At 46.7% G+C, this 10394-nt stretch overlaps 1 pseudogene across 1 annotated transcript; it reads right to left on the bottom strand.

Annotated features, from left to right (window-relative positions):
- Positions 1-292: 292 nt before the first annotated feature.
- LOC100412189 (serine/threonine-protein kinase 25 pseudogene) lies at positions 293-2234 on the bottom strand (annotated as a pseudogene). Its single transcript, XR_613190.5, has one exon. The product of XR_613190.5 is annotated as a serine/threonine-protein kinase 25 pseudogene (transcript).
- Between the last annotated feature and the right edge of the window lie 8160 nt (positions 2235-10394).

The raw sequence follows: 10394 nt of genomic DNA, 5'->3' as shown, positions 1-10394 counted from the left end.
AACAAATGCAGCAAATAGTATGATATCTGTGTTCCCACCACTTGGATTTACTAAATGTTAATATTCTGTTATATTTACTTTAACAACAGAAAGGGTTCGAAACACAGGTGATACAGCTGCTCTTCTTCAAGGCTGACTATTCTAGGCCCTTTGTATTTTCATATAAATTGTAGAGTAAAATTGTGCTTTAATTTTAAAAGTTAATCACCATTTCTGGACGTCTTACTCAATATTTTACTATTATGAGTCAAGCTATAACAAACATTTTATACATACATATTTATGTATATTCTTTTCTTTTTTTTTTTTGTCTCCAAGTCAGGTCTTTATTGAAAGTGGCAGGGGCCTCTCAGTGTTCTATGAAAACTAACATATTAACCTCAGAATATTTAAGGAAACAAGTGAATTCCATTTTCTTAAAAAACAAAACATTCTGGATGAAACAAGTACTTATAAGCAGGCACGGTACCTGATCCAACACCACAAGGCAAATCTGTGGCCATGATGGACCCCGGGAGGACAGTGGCCAGGGCACTCCTCTGGGGGCTGCCCCGTTGCCTCTCCCCACCTCGTGGGAGGAGGAGGCAGAGCTGCCCTGATAGTTGCTCTGCTCCTTGGTCTGAGCAGCCACGGGGCTGTGTGAGTCTGCAGAAGAGCCAGGCGTAACTCACGAGGGCAATGCCGGCTGCTGGAGCCCCTGTGGACTCTACTGCTGGGCCAGGAGCAGAAGCAGGGCAGTGGGCACGTGGAGCAGCATCCCCTGACGTGCAGGACAGCACAATGCAGAGGTAGAAGGAGACGGTGACCTGGCAGGTGAGGCCCATAGGATCTGATGTGTCCCTGCAGGCACCACACAGCATGGGGCACCTTCCAAGTCAGCACAGTTATTACGGAGCTCAGAACAAAAACAAAAGACCTTCTGTCCCCTCTCTGAACAGCAGTGTGCTTCAGCGGGTAGATGTCAGGCGGTTTCTGTTGTGTGAAAACCTCTGCACTCGCTCCACCAGGTGCACCATCAGCTTGTCCGAGATGCCGGGGCAGGACTCCTCGGCCAGGCTGAAGGAGTTCTCCAGCTCCTCCGGCACGCCCACGCTCCCGCCGCTCTGCTTGTGCTTCTCTCTGAGCTCTCCGAAGATCGGCCTGACCAGCGTGGACAGGCACTGGGACCTTGGCTGCCTCTTGACGGGCTCCACGGGCTTCTGTGAGCCGTGCAGGGCCATCCCCTTGTGAAGCTTGCTGTGTGGACTTGGATGGTGCGGGGGAATGTCCAGATCGGGCCCTGCTCCCCGTCCTCCGCCTCTCCATCAATGTCCGAGTACTCAGAGCTGGACTCTTCGCCATGCCCCTCAGACTTCCAGCGTTTATAGCGGTTAATGAGCTCCATGAGGAGGGAGGTCTTGGTGTAGCGTGTGATGAACTTGTGCTTCAGGAGCTCCTTGGCCGTGGGCCGGAATCGGGGGTTCTTGTTGAGGCAGGCCTCCACGAACTCCTTGAAGGGCTTGCTGTGTTGGCCCTCCAGGGTGGGTGGGCTGTTCTTGGGAATCAGGAACAGGACGCGCATGGGGTGGAGGTCAGAGTTTGGAGGCTCCCCCTTGGCCAGCACTATGGCCTTGATCCCCAGGGACCAGATGTCGGCCTTGAAGTCGTAGGCGGACTGCTTGATGACCTCAGGCGCCATCCAGAAGTGGGTGCCCACAAACATGTTCCTCTTGATCTGCGTGTCTGTGAGCTGCCTGGTCACCCCAAAGTCCGCCAGCTTCCACATCCCCCCTGCTCTGAGAGCAGCACGTTGGCAGCTTTGATGTCTCGGTGGATCTTGCGCTCAGAGTGCAGATAATCCAGGCCCTTCAGAATCTCCCGCAGGATCGTGGCAATGTAAGTCTCCTCCAAGGGGCCAGGTTTCAGCAAGTCCAGCGCAGAGCCGCCACCCAGGTACTCCATGATGATCCATAGCTTGGTGCTCTTCAGGTAGGAGCCGAAGTAGCGGGTGATATAGGGGCTGTCACACTGGCTGAGCATGGTGATCTCCTGCTTGATGTCCTCAATCTCATCCTCAGCCTCCTCCAGGTCGATGATCTTGATGGCCACCACCTCCTTGGTGTGGTTATGATGCCCTTGTAGACCTCCCCAAACGAACCCTTGACAATGCGGTCGAGCTTGGTGAGGAGCTCCTCCGGATCCACTCGAGAGTGCTGGTTGGCAAATCCCCAGAGATGAGCCATGGCCGCGCAGCCTCAGACGCTCTGCCGCCGGCAGCCCCAAGAGGCGTCGGGATCCCTCCAGGAGGCGCGGAGCGGTCTCCTTCGCCCCTGCCGCGTGAGTCCACTGCGAGGGACAGCAGGAGCGCTGGGTGCCCGGTTCAGTCATCTGGGGCGGCGGGCTGTAGAGGGGGGCCCCGGGAGACCCCCAGGCCGCCGCCGTCCCGCCACACCTGGGCCTAAGGCCCAGGCGCCCCGGGGCTCGCCCATTTATGTATATTCTTAACTTCTTTCTTCGTATAAATTCCTAGGAATTGGATTGCTAGTCAAAGATTAAACACAGTTTCGAAGGCTTTTCAGACAAATTGTCAAACTACCCGTCCTGACATGTAGGAGAATGCCCTGTTCTTTGCATTCTTGTTAACACTGGGTATTATCTTTATATTTCTTTCTGCAATAGGATAGACATAAAATGCTATTCTATTGGAGTTATAATTTTCATGTTATTGATTAAGGCAGTTAAAAATGTAATCATGTTTATTGACGCTTTAATAAACGTGATTTTGTGATTCACCAGCTTATTTCCTTTGCTTATTTTTAAATTGGAATGTTATTTTGCTGTTGATTTATAAATACTCTCTCTGTTTTACATGTTGCATTATTATCTGCATTTATTTATCTTTCTATTTTATTTTATTTCTTCTTCTTTTTCAAAAAACAGAAGCATAAACATTTTACTTAGTCAAATATTGGTCTTTTTTTTCCCCCTCTGAAACAAGGTCTTGCTCTGTCACCCAGGTTGTGTGGAGTGATGCAATCAGAGCTCACTGTAGCCTTAACCTGCTGGGCTCACCTGATCCTCCCACTTCAGCCTTCACAGTAGCTAGGACTACAGGCACCCATCACCATGCCCTGCTAATGTTTTATTTTTATTTTTGTAGAGTTGGGGTCTCACTGTGTTTCCCAGGCTAGTCTCAAACTCCTGGGCTCAAGTGATCCTCCCATCTTGGCCTCCCAAGGGGCTGGGATTATAGGTGTGTGACACTGTGCCCATCCCTACTGGTGTTTTTCTGCTTTTTGCTTTTGGTTTAAGCTTAGAAAGAATAGATTTATATAATCCTAAAATAAGTGAAGCTTATGAGACAAAGAACATTTTTTATTTTCTTATATTTTCTTCCAGTCATTTTTAATCTACTTAAAAACATGTAATACATTATAAGCAGTAAGTTTTTTTTCCCCTCTCAGGCTTATTCAGCTACCCCAATATTACTAGTCATCTATGATGTCCCCAGGGATCTCAGATGCCACTTTTATCTTGTCCCAAATACTTAAGTACATTCTAGATTTTTTTCTGGTACTCTGTAGTCCATTTACAGCATATGACTTTAATAAGCTAATTATTATAACTTTTGATTATTTTAACTTCATATTTTAAGAACTGATGAGATGCCATATTTATTTTAATTTTTCTTATTATTATATATTTTGTTTTTTAATTCTAAAATGCAATACAAAAATATTCTGTAATAGAAAAATAAAAATAATGCATGTCATGGCCAATAGTATAAGCAGTGAAGAGGGTGTAAAATGAAGGTATAGGCTCTCTCTCTTTCTTCTCTCCAGTTAACACTGCTAAGGTTAACACTTTTAGTTTTTGGTTAACACAAATAATTGCTAATTTTTCCTGATGAACTTTAGATTACTTTTTCTTATTTTAAAAATTGGAATTGCCTTAAATTTATGAGATAATTTAAGAAAGGATTGCTGTCTTTATTATTTTTGAGTGTGTGCATCTAAAAGCAAACCACATTCCTTGATTTAATTGAATATCTTTTACGTACTTCCGTAAAGTTTTGGTTTTTTTTGAGACGGAGTTTCACTCTTGTTACCCAGGCTGGAGTGCAATGGCGCGATCTCGGCTCACCGCAACCTCCGCCTCCTGGGTTCAGGCAATTCTCCTGCCTCAGCCTCCTGAGTAGCTGGGATTACAGGCACGCACCACAATGCCCAGCTAATTTTTTTGTACTTTTAGTAGTGACGGGGTTTCACCATGTTGACCAGGATGGTCTCGATCTCTTGACCTCGTGATCCACCCGCCTCGGCCTCCCAAAGTGCTGGGATTACAGGCTTGAGCCACCGCGCCCGGCCAAGTTTTATAGTTATTTTCATATAGAGCCTTCATACTAACAAAGTTATTCCTTGGGATGTCATCTTTTACTAGAATTTTTTTATTTATTTGTTTGTTTGAGACAGAGTTTCGTTCTTGTTGCCCAGGCTGGAGTGCAATGGTTCGATCTTGGTTCACTGCAACCTCTGCCTCGTGGGTTCAAGTGATTCTCTTGCCTTAGCCTCCTGAGTAGCTGGGATTACAGGTGCCCACCACTATGCCCAGCTAATTTTTATATTTTTAGTAGAGACAGGGTTTCACTATGTTGGCCAGGCTGGTCTCGAACTCCTGACCTTGGGTGATCCATCCACCTTGGCCTCCAAAAGTGTTGGGACCATAGGTGCAAGCCGCAGCACCTGGCTGATTTTATTTATTATTATTGTTTTTAGAGACGATGTCTCTCTTTATTATTGCCCAGGCTGGTCTCAAACTCCTGGCCTCAAGTGATCCTCTAGCCTTGGCTTCCCAAAGTGCTGGGAATACAGACATGAGCCACTGTGCCTGGACTTTTATTAGATTTTAGAGTGGTATTATTTTCTGTCATATTTTCTCACTAGTTATTGCTGTTAAGCAGGTAAACCACTGTTTTGTTTTATATTATTTTATGACTAGTCATGTTACTAATTATTAGTATTTATGAGAGTTTTAGCTATTTTGATTATTTTATACACTCACTACCTATTTATGATTTGTTTCCTCTTTTTTGATAGCTATAGTGATGTTATTTTTATACAGGAAAGCACAAGTCATAACATAGCAATTACTAATGTACCTTATTAAACAGAAATAATAGTTATGGTTTGATTACCTATTTCTTTTCATTATCTTGTTGCAAAGATAAAAAGTCCGAGAACAATATACATTAATGGTGCTTAAGTGAACTTTTTTTTTGAGATGGAGTCTTGCTCTGTCGCTCAGGCTGGAGTGCAGTGGCACAGTCTTGGCTCACTGCAACCTCCACTTCCTGTGTTCAAGCAATTCTCCTGCCTTAGCCTCCTGCGTAGCTGGGATTACAGGGACCTGCCACCTTGCCTGGCTAATTTTTGTATTTTTAGTAGAGACGGGATTTCACCACATTGGCCAGACTGGTGTAAAACTCCGTCCCTACTAAAAATACAAAAATTAGCCAGGTGTGTTGGCACATGCCTGTAATCCCAGCTGCTCAGGAGGCTGAGGCAGGAGAATCACTTGAATCCAGGTGGTGGAGGTTGCAGTGAACGGAGATTACACCATTTCACTCCAGCCTGGGTGACAGAGCAACACTCTATCTCAAAAAAAAAAAAAAGAAAAAGAAAAAGAAAACATCATGCTGCGTGAAAGAAGTAAGTCACAGACGACCACATTCTGTATGATTCCATTGTATGAAATGTCTGGAATAGGCACATCACAGACAGAAAGTAGATTGGTGGTTGCATAGTATGAAGGAGGTTGGAGAACAGGGAAGCACTGCTAATGCATGAGGGGTTTCTTTCTTTCTTTTTTTTTTTTTTTGAGACGGCGGAGTTTTGCTCTTGTTACCCAGGCTGGAGTGCAATGGCACGATCTCGGCTGACCACATCCTCCGCCTCCTGGGTTCAAGCAATTCTTCTGCCCCTGCCTCCCGAGTAGCTGGGATTACAGGCACACGCCACCATGCCCAGCTAATTTTTGTATTTTTAGTAGAGACGGGGTTTCTCCTTGTTGACCAGGATGGTCTCGATCTCTTGACCTCATGATCCACCCACCTTGGCCTCCCAAAGTGCTGGGATTACAGGTGTGAGCCACTGCGCCCAGCCCATGAGGGGTTTCTTTTGAGGGTGAGGAAATCGTTCTAAATTTGATTGTGGCGATGGTTGCACAACTCTGAGTTTACTAAAAACAATGGAATGGTAAACTTCAAATGAGTGAATTGTATGGCATGTGAATTATATCTCAATAAACTTATTATTTTTTAGAAAAAGAGAGAAAGGCAGACTTTGGAATATGGTTCCACTTTAAACAGACACTAAGGGCAGAAACTCAGGCCCCAAGTGAACAACACAGGGAGTGAGGGAAGCAGTTTCAAAAACACAGGACATCACAGTTGCTCTAGAGCTAAGGCTGTGCTGCACTCACAGAGAGAGACAGTGACCGCCTGTGTGATGCCTTGAGGGCTGAAGTCCCAGTATTGTGTCTGTATTAGAAATTCCCTCTTTCTTTGTTCTTTCTTTCCTTCTTTTTTTCTCTCCCCCCCTTTCTTTCTCTCTTTATATCTTTTTTTTTTCTTTTTGAGACTGAGTGTCCCTCTGTCGCTAGGCTGAAGTGCAGTGGCATGATCTCGGTTCACTGCAACCTCTGCCTCCCAGGTTCAAGTGATTTTCCTGCCTCAGCCTCCCCAGTAGCTGGGACTACAGGTGTGCGCCACCAAGCCCAGCTAAATTTTGTAGTTTTAGTAGAGACGGGGTTTCACCATGTTGGCCAGATATTCTTCATCTCCTGACCTCATGATCTGCCCACCTTGGCCTCCCAAAGTGCTGGGATTACAGGTGTGAGCCACCGCGCCCGGCCCTATATCTTTATCTCTTTCTGTCTTCTTTTTCTTGATGTGATCTAACTCTGTCACCCAGGCTGGAATGCAGTGGCATGATCACAGCTCACTGTAGCCTCAAATTCCTGCGCTCAAGTGATCCTTCTGTCTCAGCCTCCCAAGTAGCTGGGACTGCAGGTGCACACCACCGTGTGTGCCACCATGCCTGGCTAATTTTTAAAACAATTTTTGTAGAGATGGGGTCTTTCTATGTCTCCCAGCCTGGTCTCCAACTCCTGGCCTCCAGGACCCTCCCACATCAGCCTCCCATAGCACTGGAATGACAGGTGTAAGCCACCTTGCCAGGCCATAAATTTATTTCTTTAGATTACAAACTTGAAATACAAGTAATCCAATAAACAGTGTAAATCCATGCATGAGCTCTTTCCAATTGACAGTGAGGGCAAGCAGGGTTGGATTGAGGAGGAGACCAGCCTCAGAGGGAACGTGCAGGGACAGATGGCAGCTTGCTGCGCTCCAGAGAACTGGCGATGAGGATGGCCAAAACAAGAGGTCTGGATAGGCCCCACAGCTCACAGCTGTCCTAAGGTTTGTGTCCATTCCAGCCTCTGCCCTGGCCATAGCTCATTGCTTTGGGATTCTGCCTTGTGGCTCAATCTGTCTTTTTTTTTTTTTGAGATGAAGTCTCACTTCGTTGCCCAGGGTGGAGTGCAGTGGCGCGATCTTGGCTCACTGCAACCTCCGCCTTCCAGGTTCAAGTGATTCTCCCACCTCAGCCTCCTGAGTAGCTGGGATTACAGGCACCCACCACCACACCCACCTGATTTTTTTTTGTATTTTTAGTAGAGACAAGGTTTCACCATGTTGGCCAGGCTAGTTTCAAACTCCTGACCTCAGGTCATTCTCCCGCCTTGGCCTCCCAAAGTGAGCCACCACACCCAGCCATGTCTTGAACTTTCTCTATCAGTTAGGAAGTGGGCTTAGGTTTTTCATGCCCGTGCCCCACTTTCAGATTTACTCTTACTGCCTTATTCTTTTGGTTGTCTTTGGACAGGGCCATCCGTCTCCTTTAGGGGGGTGCCTTTGCTAACTCAAACATTGGGTTAGACCCTCATGCATATAGCTGCAGGTTATGTCCATGCTGTGCCGCAGGACCCTCTCAGCTCCATGTTCTAGCCAACAGAAAGTGTGTAATGGCGTGTCGCAGAAATGCATTTTACCTGTTGATCACTAATTGCTTGCTATAGTTTGCAGGTGAGCCACACGGAACTGTGTCGAAGTACACTGACACGGAATCACTGTGCTACACAAGACACATGTGCACACAGTTGCACACTTCACACACACACACACACACACACACACACACACACACTCTGTTGAGGGCACCAGTTCAGATTCAGATTTAGGTTTTCATCTGCTTTATATTAAACCCGTAATCCTTCCCATGTAAAGCTGAACTTTCCAGCAACTCTGGTTCCTTCTCTGGACTTCAGATTTCTTATCTAAAAAAAGGAGACTGAATCTCTGGGGTTTTTCTACCTTCCATGTATGATTTAGGATGGGAAAGTCTGATCTCTCTAATAAGTCTGAGCTCCTTAAGGCTAGAGCTGCTAAATGATTTTTAAAGGGTTTCCCTTTCTGTAACACTGAACAGTGTTATCCTCTGCCACTGGGTATGGGAGGGAGGGAGGAGAGTGTTTAAAAGACAAGTCCCTCTCCTGGTTGAGAACTGCTAATCTAGCTCTTTGCAGGAAATGCTAAGTAATGTAGCCACTGACACACTGGGTACCAGTACTTTGACCCTGTGTACTCACATTATTTTGCATTACATGTGCCTCCCGGACTTTCTTTGATAACTTAAAAAAATTCAACTTTTGGCCGGGTGCAGTGGCTCACGCCTGTAATCCCAGCACTTTGGGAGGCCGAGTTGGGCGGATCACGAGGTCAAGAGATCAAGAACATCCTGGCCAACATGGTGAAACCTCGTCTCTACTAAAAATACAAAAAAATTAGCTGGGCGTGGTGGCACGTGCCTGTAGTTCCAGCTACTCAGAATTGCTTGAACCCGGAAGGTGGAGGTTTCAGTGAGCCGAGGTCAGGCCACTGCACTCCAGCCTGGTGCCTGGTGACAGAGTGAGACTCCGTCTCAAAAAAAAAAAAATTCAATTTTTATTTTATAATCGGGGATACAGGTGCACATTTGTTACATGGATGTATGCATGATGTTGAGGTTGTGGTGTCACTAACCCCATCACCCAGGCAGTGAGCGTGATGCCCAACAGGAAACTTCCCAACCCTTGTCCTCTCTCTCCCTGCCCCTCTAGTAGTCCCCAGTGTGTGTCGTTGCCATTGGATAACATTTTGATTACAAGCTTTGGCTTTTCCTTCTAGACTGCGTCAGAGAAATGGGAACCTCCTCAACATATCCCCATCCCCATTCTTCATTCTCTTTGTCTCAAGACAGCCTGGGATGTTGGCAGAATCCCCTTTTGCAGCAGAGCATCTGGGATCCATTCAAGGCCCATAGTGCACTGGCAGAAGAAAGTGACCCAGTATGCTGGCCACACAGCATCTGTTCCCTGTGCAGGTATCAGAGGGATTGTGGCCCCTCTGGTAATTGCTGGGGATGGGGTCAACAGGGCCGAAGCTTCCTCCTCCTTGGGCTTCCTCCCCGATCCCAACACATTCCCTCTTGGCAAAGGCAAGTCACCGATCCTGTGACACCCCATCCATCTGACTTACTGCAGCTCCTCCTCCCTCTCCACTCCCACTCTGCCACCCCCATCTCGAGGGCATAGGCTCAATCAATCTCTCCCGGCACCAAGGCTCGGCAGAGAGACTGAAGTCAGACAGTGGAACTAACGGCTTAGCTCCCCAGGCACCTGGACAACATCCAGGGCTTTGGACACATTCCATGGTTGGGCCATTCGTCTCCTTTAGGGGTGCCTTTGCTAACCCAAACATCTGAGCAAGAAGATCCATCTTATCCCACTCCAGGGACACGAACTAGAGGGAGTGTTACATCTACTCTGCCTGGTAAGAGCCAGCTGGGAGCCAATTGCTGTAGGAAGACCTGGGCCAGGTAGGCAGGAATAGAGAGTAGAGAGGATGTGAGGGGTCTAGTATTCATGGAAACCTGCTGAGGGTTGCCTAAGACACACTGACACCTCACTGCCACATCACTAAAGGAAACATTATAAGGCATATTAAAAGGCAGAACACACATTTGAAGAGACGGAGCAGGCATCAGAACGAGATTCAGACGCGGCAGGGATGTTGGAATTATCAGCCTGGGAATTTAAAACAGCTGTGATTCATATGCTAAGCTCTCTAATGGATAAAGTAGATAGCATTCAACAAGAGAGGGAAATGGAAGCAGAGAGATGAAAATTCTAAGGAACCAAAAAGAAGTGCTAGATGTCAAAGGCACTATAATCGCAGCATTTTGGGAGGCCAAGGCAGGAGGATGCTTGAGGCCAGGAGTTCAAGATGAGCCTGAGTACAGAGTGGGACCCTGTCT

Source organism: Callithrix jacchus, chromosome 13 (genome assembly GCF_049354715.1).
Source record: "Callithrix jacchus isolate 240 chromosome 13, calJac240_pri, whole genome shotgun sequence".
Lineage (NCBI taxonomy): Eukaryota > Metazoa > Chordata > Mammalia > Primates > Cebidae > Callithrix > Callithrix jacchus.
Note: the sequence above shows the minus strand (reverse complement) of the source record. Positions and strands in the feature narration are given on the sequence as shown.